This window comes from Heptranchias perlo, chromosome 9, assembly GCF_035084215.1.
Source record: "Heptranchias perlo isolate sHepPer1 chromosome 9, sHepPer1.hap1, whole genome shotgun sequence".
Lineage (NCBI taxonomy): Eukaryota > Metazoa > Chordata > Chondrichthyes > Hexanchiformes > Hexanchidae > Heptranchias > Heptranchias perlo.
This window is the reverse complement of record NC_090333.1, coordinates 74,770,978-74,783,319: the sequence shown is the minus strand read 5'-3', so window position 1 is coordinate 74,783,319 and position 12,342 is coordinate 74,770,978. Positions and strand designations below refer to the sequence as shown.

At 44.1% G+C, this 12,342-nt stretch overlaps 1 protein-coding gene across 1 annotated transcript in view; it reads left to right on the top strand.

Moving 5' to 3' along the window:
• Positions 1 to 12,342, top strand: part of pappa2 (pappalysin 2) — a 565,518-nt gene that overhangs the window by 267,885 nt on the left and 285,291 nt on the right. The window lies entirely within an intron of this gene.

The window sequence follows — 12,342 nt, the reverse complement described above, 5'->3', positions numbered from 1 at the left end:
TGGCCTCAGGACCCATGGGATAGTGAGGGGAAAAATCCACCAAGCGTCCTGCTCCTAATGGCAATCCAGTGACCCACCCCTGCTGGAAGGTGTGGACACAGCCTCTCGAGTGAGAACAGGAGCGGGCTCACTGTGTTGCCCTCCACAGTTGAATATCCCACCGAGGCTCGCCATCCAGGCTCACAAATGAAGCTTGTCTACACAGGGGAATGGAGGGTATTACAAAAATACAATGGGCCCTGTTTTCTGGGTGTTGGTCTTTTTTAAACACTCAGTCAACGCCAATTAGAAAATGGTGGATCTTGTGTTAATCTTCATTAGATGATGTTAACCCAGTAAAAATCAGGCAGGTCCAATCAACAGAAATAATGCTGCATTTAGATATGTCAGGGAGAGGGTGGCCTGTGTGTCAACTTGGCTCAGTTTGTAGCACTCTCAAATCTGGGTTCCTGGGTTGTGGGTTCAAGCCTAACTCCAAGACTTGAATATATAATCTAGGCTGGTGTTCCAGGTCAGTACGGTACTGAGGGGGCGTAACATTGATCGAGGTACCATCCTGTGTATCAGGTGTAAAACTGAGGTTCCAGTGATTCAGATGATGTTAAAGATCCCATGGCTCCATTTCAAGATGAATGGGAAATTCCCCTGGTGTCCTGAACCAGCGTTTCTCCCCCAACCAGCACCGTGTCCCGATGGGCATTGCATATCAGTGCAAGAAGGAACTGCCTGATTTTATCAACGGGGCACGATTTCCACAGGTGCGGGGGTCGTTAACACGTTACCATACGTGCCCCTTTCCAAATACCACCAACTCCCTGAACCGGAACGGAATGCACTCACTCAGTGCATGGCTGGTCGGTGAACAAGAGCGCGTCGCGTTGCATGTGAACGCTCGGTACGAGGTGGCGGCCATGACTCCTTCATCCTGAGGCGGCCCACCAGACCATCACCCTTCGCTGCTGAAAGGCAGGTGTCTGGACGGCTTCTTGGAGATCGAGGCCGCCCACTGCAGCAATGGCCAACGATTTCAGTCTGGATCTCTCAGACCCCAGGTGAGCACCAATGTAACAAAACTCATTCCGCAAACCAGAATTGAACAGACTGTTGGGATTCTTGAAAGCTTGCTTCGAGTACCTCGACACGTCTTCGGTACGGCCCAGCCAGGGTGTCTCTGATTGTGGCCATATGCCGTATGCTCCATAGTTTGGAACTTCATACAATCATAGAAAATTTGCGCCACAGAAGGAGGCCATTGTGTCCAGGCTGGCTGAGAAACGAGCCACCCAGCCTAATCCCACTTTCCCGCATTTGGTCCGTAGCCCTGCAGTTCACAGCTCTTCAGGTGGATATCCAGGTATTTTTTAAATGGGTTGAGGGTTTCTGCCTCTCCCACCCTCTCAGGCAGTGAGTTCCAGACCCCTGCCACCCTCTCAGGCAGTGAGTTCCAGACCCCTACCACCCTCTCAGGCAGTGAGTTCCAGACCCCTACCACCCTCTCAGGCAGTGAGTTCCAGACCCCTACCACCCTCTCAGGCAGTGAGTTCCAGACCCCTACCACCCTCTCAGGCAGTGAGTTCCAGACCCCTGCCACCCTCTGGGTGAAAAATCTTTTCCTCATTTCCGCTCTAACCCTTCTATCAATTATTTTAAATCCATGCCCCCTGATTATTGACCCCTCCGCTAAGGGAAATAGGTCCTTCCTATTCACTCTATCCAGGCCCCTCAGCCTCCTCCGTTCCAAGGAAAACAACCCCAGCCTATCCAAACTTCAAGGAGTTGCCTGTCTGGGAGGAGGAAGATGAAGGAACACAAGCCCAGCTGTGTGAGCAAGGCAGCCAAAAGCTTACTGCAAGAAGACATAGCACGGTGGGACTGTTAGACAGCTGCAAGGCAACAGCCCATCCTGGAGACCTCTCCCTGTGATCCCACCAGTGGCTGGTGCATAAACCGACATGTCATCAGGATTGCCCTCAACACAGCCAACGGTTGAACCCACTCCAAGTATTTGCCTGTCGTCCGTTGCTAACCACGTGTAGCATGTTGGAAACATTATGCACAGTATTCTCCATAAAGTACAACGCACATATCATGTGTTGGTTCTGGTAAGAAAGAAAAGAAAGACTTATATTTATATAGTGTTTTTCACGACCGCAGGATGTCCCAAAGAGCTTTACAGCCAATGAAGTACTTTTGAAATGCAGTCAATTTTCTAATTTAAGAAACGCGGCAGCCAATTTACGCACAGCAAGGTCCCACAGACAGCAATGAGACAATGAACAGATAATCTGTTTTTAGGTGTTGATTGACGCATAAATATAGGCCAGAACCCCCTGCTCTTCTTTGAAATAGTGCTGTGGGATCTTTTATGTCTACCTGAGAGGGCAGACGGGGCCATGGTTTAATACCTCATCCCAAAGACACTACCTCCGACAATGCAGCACTCCCTCAGTACTGCACTGGAATGTCAGCCTAGATTATGCGCTCAAGTCTCTGGAGTGGGGCTTGAACCCATGACCTTCTGACTTAGAGGCGAGAGGGCTACCCACTGAGCCACGGCTGACAGTAGGGCTCAGAGATAAGCTCCTCCACTCTGTTGTGTATGGCAGCAGTTGCAGGTGCCATTCCAGAAGCTACGACTGTCCTTAGCTTCTCTGTTGGGAGGCCACCTCCTTCCACTATGCCTGAACCATTCTGTTGGTTGGCCTCTTTACCTCACTGCCTCACTGGGTTAATAAAACCTCTAAGGGGGAGTCAGTAAACGTGAGGGGGTGGAGGGGGGGCTCTGTGCCTCGAACTCTCAGACATGTTTCCTTTGGTCTTGGTTTACGATGTTGTCGTTCCCACTTTCAAAATGGCTTCCATGCCCCTCTGAGCTGCTGAAACCAGTTTAGTGCTGGAGGAACATTGGATTTCCCAAATGGCATTGGGAGTCCGCCCTCAATATTAGAATGAAGGTGACCCGGGAGAATAGGATGGGGACACTACTGGTGGGAGGAAGTGTGGAGTCCTTCCCAAGGTCTACTGGTAAGCCTGCCGCAATGGAAAATCTAGTACATTAGGTTCAGTTTTGGCCATTCCAACATAGGAAAAATAGACTGGCCTTGGAGAAAATCCAGAAATGGTTCATCAAGAAGTACCTGGAATGTACAGACTTAGTTATGATGAGACACTGGATAAACCAGGATTATATTTCTCGGAGATGGAGAGCTTAAGGTGCGACCTGATTAAGGTGTTTTTAATGAAATGAAGAGAATTGTCAGGGAGATAGGGAATGACTCTTGCCTTTAGAAGGGAATCCAGAACGAGGGGACAGATAACCCTCAAAAGGGAATCTGGCAAAATTTTCTTCACACAAAAGGTTGTGAGAAAATGGAACACATGGCTGTGGAAGGCCATAGATGCAAAGTCAGTTGAGGTGTTTAAAGGAGAGGCAGATACCTACTTGGGAAGTAAGGGTGTTAAGGGTTATGGAAAAAAGGGAGGGGAATTGGAATTAAAAGGCTAAGAGTTGCCAAGGCTAACAAAAATGGCGGAACAGGCTCACTGGGCCAAATGAGCTACTCCTGTTCCTGTGCTTGTACAGTGTTGGCACTGGTTAAGTCATTGGCGAACGACACAATGCCAAGCAGTGACTCGCTTGAAGTCCACTCTGAGGTTGTGCAAACCGCCGCACTGTGGAGTGATGGGACATGCGCGGAGCTCGGGTATCCTCCAATCAGGGGTCAGTTCTTCACTTGCACTTTACATGCTTGTAAAGACCCCACTCCTGATAGGGCTTCAGGGCAAGAGGGGACAGCCAAGGAGGCAGGAAACCACACAGGTTTATTGAGGCCTGGAGCTGAGGGATGAAGCAAGTGATTTCCAGTCCATATAATGACTATCACTGTGAATCATCTGTGAATCTATTGGGAGACGATGGAAGTTAGACCGTATTATACATTTCCAACTTTCACAATCTCAGGACATCCCAAAGTGCTTTACAGCCAAGAAGTACTTTTTGAAGTGTAGTCACTGTTGTAATGTAGGAAACGCGGCAGCCAATTTGCACACAGCAAGATCCCACAAACAGCAATGTGATAATGACCAATCTGGTTGAGGGACAAATATTGGCTAGGACACCGGGGAAAACTCCCCTGCTGTTCTTTGAAATAGTGCCATGGGATCTTTTACCCCCACCTGAGAGGGCAGATTGAGCCTTGGTTTAACGGCTCATCCAAAAGATGGTACCTCCGGCAGTGCAGCATTCCCTCAGTACTGCACTGGGAGTATCAGCCTCTAGTCTATGGAGTGGGATTGAACACATGACCTTCTGACTCAGAGACGAGAGTGCTAATACGGCTGACACAATAGGTTACAAAGGGATGATTTTAGCCTTGTTTGCTCAGTGGAAACTGGAAAGGGCGAACAGTTAAAATCGCCTGTGGGTCTTGCCTCACTTCCCGCAGATTTTGATTTTAACCTGCTCTTCTGAACAGGCGAGAGGGACACCTGCCAGGAATCAGTGGGGCCCCTTCCTTAACCATGCAGACCAGTTTCTGATGATGCCATTGGGGTCTGACTGCTGTTTGAATCAGAGGCCTGAGCGGGGATGTGAGTGTGACCTTCTCCCCAGGCCAACCCAACGGGGAGAGGAGCCAAGGCTAGAGGTGGCCCAGAAAAGGCACCTCTTTTCTCCTTTTTTTTTTGACTTCCTTGTGGGGCCAGGTGGAGCTGGAAGGCTGCTCCGGGCTCCGTAATGAAAGTTTAGTTCACCCCTGCCCCGGGCTCTTCACCCTTCCCCGAAGGAGAGGCCCTCCTGAATCCCCTCCCAGCCTGCCGGGGACCGTTCCTTTGGTTCTCAGCAGTGGGAGACGTTTGGTTGTTAAAATCTCTCTGGCCTGCCCCACGCACGACCACCGCCCTGAGTTAAAATAGGGACTTCAGTACCTGCCTATGACTACGTACAACTCACTATTTACCATACAACTCACTATGTACTAGACAACTCACTATACACAATGCATAGTGATTGCCCGACTAGAGAGGGGGCAAAACTTGACCTCCTCTTGGGAAATAAGGAAGGGCAGGTGACAGAAGTGTTAGTGAGGGATCACTTTGGGACCAGTGATCATAATTCCATTAGTTTTAAGATAGCTATGGAGAATGATAGGTCTGGCCCAAAAGTTAAAATTCTAAATTGGGGAAAGGCCAATTTTGTTGGTATTAGACAGGAACTTTCAGAAGTTGATTGGGAGAGTCTGTTGGCAGGCAAAGGGACGTCTGGTAAGTGGGAGGCTTTCAAAAGTGTGTTAACCAGGGTTCAGGGTAAGCACATTCCTTATAAAGTGAAGGGCAAGGCTGGTAGAATTAGGGAACCTTGGATGACTCGGGAGATTGTGGCCCTAGTCAAAAAGAAGAAGGAGGCATATGACATGCATAGACAGCTGGGATCAAGTGGATCCCTTGAAGAGTATAGAGATTGCCGGAGTAGAGTTAAGAGAGAAATCAGGAGGGCAAAAAGGGGACATGAGATTGCTTTGGCAGATAAGGCAAAGGAGAATCCAAAGAGCTTCTACAAATACATAAAGGGCAAAAGAGTAACTAGGGAGAGAGTAGGGCCTCTTAAGGATCAACAAGGTCATTTATGTGTGGAACCACAACAGATGGGTGAGATCCTAAATGAATATTTCACATCGGTATTTACAGTTGAGAAAGGCATGGATGTTAGGGAACTTGGGGAAATAAATAGTGATGTCTTGAGGAGTGTACATATTACAGAGAGGGAGGTGCTGGAAGTCTTAACGCGCATCAAGGTAGATAAATCTCCGGGACCTGATGAAATGTATCCCAGGACGTTATGGGAGGTTAGGGAGGAAATTGCGGGTCCCCGAGCAGAGATATTTGAATCATCGACAGCTACAGGTGAGGTGCCTGAAGATTGGAGGGTAGCAAATGTTGTGCCTTTGTTTAAGAAGGGCGGCAGGGAAAAGCCTGGGAACTACAGACCGGTGAGCCTGACATCTGTAGTGGGTAAGTTGTTAGAGGGTATTCTGAGAGACAGGATATACGGGCATTTGGAGAGGCAGGGACTGATTAGGAACAGTCAGCATGGTTTTGTGAGAAGAAAATCATGTCTCACAAATTTGATTGAGTTTTTTGAAGGGGTAACCAAGAAGATAGATGACGGCTGTGCAGTAGACATGGTCTACATGGACTTTAGCAAAGCCTTTGACAAGGTACCGCATGGTAGGTTGTTACATAAGGTTAAATCTCACGGGATCCAAGGTGAGGTAGCCAATTGGATACAAAATTGGATTGACGACAGAAGACAGAGGGTGGTTGTAGAGGGTTGTTTTTCAGACTGGAGGCCTGTGACCAGCGGTGTGCCTCAGGGATCGGTGCTGGGTCCGCTGTTATTTGTTATTTATATTAATGATTTGGATGAGAATTTAGGAGGCATGGTTAGTAAGTTTGCAGATGACACCAAGATTGGTGGCATTGTGGACAGTGAAGAAGGTTATCTAGGATTGCAACGGGATCTTGATAAATTGGGCCAGTGGGCCGATGAATGGCAGATGGAGTTTAATTTAGATAAATGTGAGGTGATGCATTTTGGTAGATCGAATCGGGCCAGGACCTACTCCGTTAATGGTAGGGCGTTGGGGAGAGTTATAGAACAAAGAGATCTGGGAGTACAGGTTCATAGCTCCTTGAAAGTGGAGTCACAGGTGGATAGGGTGGTGAAGAAGGCATTCAGCATGCTTGGTTTCATTGGTCAGAACATTGAATACAGGAGTTGGGATGTCTTGTTGAAGTTGTACAGGACATTAGTAAGGCCACACTTGGAATACTGTGTACAGTTCTGGTCACCCTATTATAGAAAGGATATTATTAAACTGGAAAGAGTGCAGAAAAGATTTACTAGGATGCTACCGGGACTTGATGGTTTGACTTATAGGGAGAGGTTGGATAGACTGAGACTTTTTTCCCTGGAGAGTAGAAGGTTTAGGGGTGATCTTATAGAAGTCTATAAAATAATGAGGGGCATAGATAAGGTAGATAGTCAAAATCTTTTCCCAAAGGTAGGGGAGTCTATAACGAGGGGGCATAGATTTAAGGTGAGAGGGGAGACATACAAAAGGGTCCAGAGGGGCAATTTTTTCACTCAAAGGGTGGTGAGTGTCTGGAACGAGCTGCCAGAGGCAGTAGTAGAGGCGGGTACAATTTTGTCTTCTAAAAAGCATTTGGACAGTTACATGGGTAAGATGGGTATAGAGGGATATGGGCCAAGTGCAGGCAATTGGGACTAGCTTAGTGGTATAAACTGGGCGACATGGACATGTTGGGCCGAAGGGCCTGTTTCCATGTTGTAAACTTCTATGATTCTATGATTCTATCTCCCTACGTACTATAAAACTCCTTATGTACTATAAAACTCACTACGTATCTTACAATTCACTGTACTGTAAATCTATCGACATACTGTACAACTCACTAGACACTATGCATCGACTTACGTACTATACAATTCACTACCTACTGTACAACTCACTACGTACTGTACAACTCACTACAAACTATGTATCTCCTTACGTACTATAGGACTCATTACGTACTATACAACTCACTCCACAGTATGTATCTCCTTACACACTATACAACTCACTACGTACTGTACAACTCATTACACAACATTCATCTCCTTACATACTGTACAACTCACTACGTAAAATACAACTCACTAAGTATTATACAACTCACTACGTACTGTACAACAGACTACACACTCTGCACCTCCTTATATACCATACAACTCACTAAGTACTGTACAACTCACTGCATACTGTAAAACAGTACATACTATACAACTCACTGCATGGTGTATAACTCGCTATGCACCATAGAACTCAATACACACTATGCATCTCCTTGCGTACTATACAACTCCTTAAGTACTGTACCAATCACTACGTACTGTACATCTCACTACGTACAATGCATCTCCTTACGTACTATACAACTCCTTATGTACTGTAAATCTATTGACGTACTGTACAACTCACTATACATCTCCTTACGTACTATACAACTCACTACCTACTGTACAATTCACTATGTACTATACAACTCACTACACACTGCATCTCCTTACATATTGTACAAGTCACTATCTATTGTACAACTCACTATGAACAGCACAACTCACTACACACTATGCATCTCCTTAAGTACTATACAACTCACTACGTACTGTACAACTCTACTGTACAACCATCTATGTACTGTACAACTCAGTACACACTATGCATCACCTTACGTACCGTACAACTCACTGTGTACTCTAAAACTTACTACACACTGTATAACCAATTACGTACTCTACAACTCACTACACACTATTCATCTCCTCACGTACTATACAACTCCTTAAGTACTATACAACTCACTGCGTACTGTACAACTCACTACGCACTATACTACTCACTACACACTATGCATCTCCTTATGTACTGTACAACTTACTATGCACTGGACAACTCACTATGTATTTTACAACTCACTATGTATTTTACAACTCACTATGTATTTTACAACTCACTACGTATAGTACAACTCTGTGCACTGCACAACTCACTGCACACTATGCATCTTATGGACTCTACAACTCACTACGTACTCTACAACTCACTACACACTATGCATCTCCTTACATACTATACAACTCACTACGCATTATGCATCTCCTTATGTATTGTACAAGTCACTACCTACTGTACAACTCACTATGAACAGTACAACTCACTACACACATTGCATCTCCTTAAGTACTATACAACTCACTACACAATATGCATCTCCTTCCGTACTATAAAACTCACTGTGTTCTGTACAACTCAGCGTACTGTACTGCCATCTACGTACTATACAACTCAGTACATACTATGCATCACCTTAGAGACCATACAACTCACTACGTACTACACATGTCACTACACATTATGCATCTCCTTACGTACTATATAACTCACTACGTACCTTATAACTTCCTACATTCTGTACAACTCACTATGCACTCTACAACTCACTACACACTATGCATCTCCTTACTTACTATATAATTCACTATCTACTGTAAAACTTACTACATACCGTACAATTCATTACGTACTCTACAACTCAGTACATACTGTACAACTCACTACGTACTGAACAACTCAGTACACACTATGCATCTCCTTACACATTATACAACTCACTACGTACTATACAGCTCACTACGTACACTACAATTCACTACACGCTATGCATCTCCTTACGAACTGTACACCTCACTACGTAATGTACAACTCACCATGTACATTATAACTCACTATGTACTGTACAACTCACTACAAACTATGCATCTCCTTACCTACTGTATAGCTCACTATGTATCGTACAAGTCACTACGTAAAATACAAATCACTACGTAATGTACAACTAACTACGTACTGTACAACTCATTACACACTATGCATTCCTTACGTACTATACAATTCACTACGTGCCATACAACTCACCACTGTACAACTCACTACACACTATGCATCTCCTTACGTACCATACAACTCACTACTGTACAATTCACTACCTACTGTACAACTCACTACTTACTGTAAAACTCACTACGTACTGAACAACTCACGACGTACTATACAACTGACCATACACTATGCATCTCCTTACGTACTATACAACTCACAACGTACTATAAAAATCACTACACACCAGGCATCTTCTTATGTACTATACAACTCTCTATGTACTATTCAACTCACTACGTATTGTACAACTCTGTGTACTGTACAACTCACTGCACACGATACATCTTACGCACTATACAATTCACTACGGACTCTACAGCTCACTACGTACTATACAACTCACTACGTACCATACAATTCACAATGCACTGTACAACTCACAACACACTATGCATCTCCTTACGTGCTATAGAACTTACTACACACTGTACAACTCACTAAGTACCATACAACTCACTACACACTATGCATCTCTTTATGTACTATACAACTCACTATACACTGTGCATCTCCTTACGTACTGTAAAACTCACTATATACCATACAACTCACTACGTACTTGACAACTCACTACACACCATGCATCTCCCTACGTACTATACAACTCCTTACGTACTATAAAACTCACTACGTACTATACAACTCACTGTACTGTAAATCTATCGACGTACAATACAACTCACTAGACTCTACGCATCTCCTTATGTACTATACAACTCACTGCGTACTGTACAACTTACTATGTACTGTACAACTTACTACCTAGAGTACAACTCGCTATGTACAGTACAACTTACTACAAACTATGCATCACCTTATGTAGAATACAACTCACTACACACTATCCATCGCCATACGCACTATACAGCTCACTACGTACTGTACAACTCATGACACGACATTCATCTCCTTGTGTACTATACATCTCCACATCATACTATACAACACACTACATATTATGGAACTGACTACTTACTGTACAACTCACTACACACTCTGCATCTCCTTACGTACTGTACAATTCACTACGTACTGTTCAACTCACTACTTACAATACAACTCACTAGGTACTACACAACTCAATACGTACTGTACAACAGACTACACACTCTGCACCTCCTTACGTACTATACAACTCACTACTGTACAACTCACTACTACTGTAAAACATACCACATACTGTACAACTCACTGCTTACTGTAAAACTCACTGCACACTATACAACTCAATACACACAATGCATCTCCTTACGTAGTATACAACTCCTTAAGTACTATAGAACTGACTATGTACTGTACAACTCGCTATGTACTGTACATCTCACTACACACCATGCACCTCCTTATGTCCTATACAACTCACTATGTACTATACAACTCACTACGCATTATGCATCTCCTTACGTATTGTACAAGTCACTACCTACTGTACAACTCACTATAAACAGTACAACTCACTACACATATTGCATTGCCCTACATACAATACAACTCACTACACACTATGCATCTCCTTAAGTACTATACAATTCACTACATACTGTACAACTCACTACGCACTGTGCGTCTCCTTCCGTACTATAAAACTCACTACGTTCTGTACAACTCAGTGTACTGTACTGCCATCTATGTACTATACAATTCAGTACACACTATGCGACACTTTATATACCGTACAACTCACTACATACTACACATTATATTTCTCCTTACGTACTATATAATTCACTACATATTGTACAACTCACTACGTACTCCACAACTCACTACGTACTGAACAACTCAGTATGTACATTATAACTCACTACGTACTGTACAACTCACTACAAACTATGCATCTCCTTATGTACTGTATAACTCACTACGTACCGTACAAGTCGCTACATAAAATACAAATCACTACGTAATGTACAATTCCCTACGTACTATACAACTCATTACACACTATGCATCTCCTTACATACTATATAACTCACCACGCACTATGCAACTCCTTATGTACTATACAACTCCTTATGCACTTTACAACTCACTATGTGCCATACAACTCACTGTACTGTACAATTCACTACATACTGTACAACTCACTACACATGATGCATCTCCTTATGTACTATACAATTCACTACTTACTATACAAGTCACTATGCACTATGCATCTCCTTACATACTATACAAGTCACTACGTACTATACAAATCACTACACACCAGGCATCTTCTTACGTTTTATACAATTCACTACGTACTATACAAGTCACTATGCACTATGCACCTCCTTATGTACTATACAACTGACTAGGCACTGTACAACTCACTACACATTATGCATATCCTTACTTACTGTATGCCTCACCACATACTGTACAACTGACTACATTCTATACAAGTCTCTACATTCTATACAACTCACTACGTAATGTACATCTCTCTATGTACTACACAACTCACTACACACCATGCGTCTCCTTATGTACTATACAACTCATTATAACGGAGACCTGGCTCAAAAAAGGGCAGGATTGGGTACCAAATATTCCTGGATACAAGGTGTTCAGGAAAGATAGGGAAGGAAAGAAAGGAGGGGTGGGGTGGGGGGCAGTATTGATTAAGGAGAATATTGCAGTGCTGAAGAGAGAGGATGTCCTGGAGGGGTCAAGGACAGAATCTATTTGGTTAAAGTTAAGAAACAATAGAGGTGCCATTACACTACTGGGTGTATTCTATAGACCACCAACTAGTGGGAAGGATATAGAGGAGCAAATTTTCAGGGAAATTACA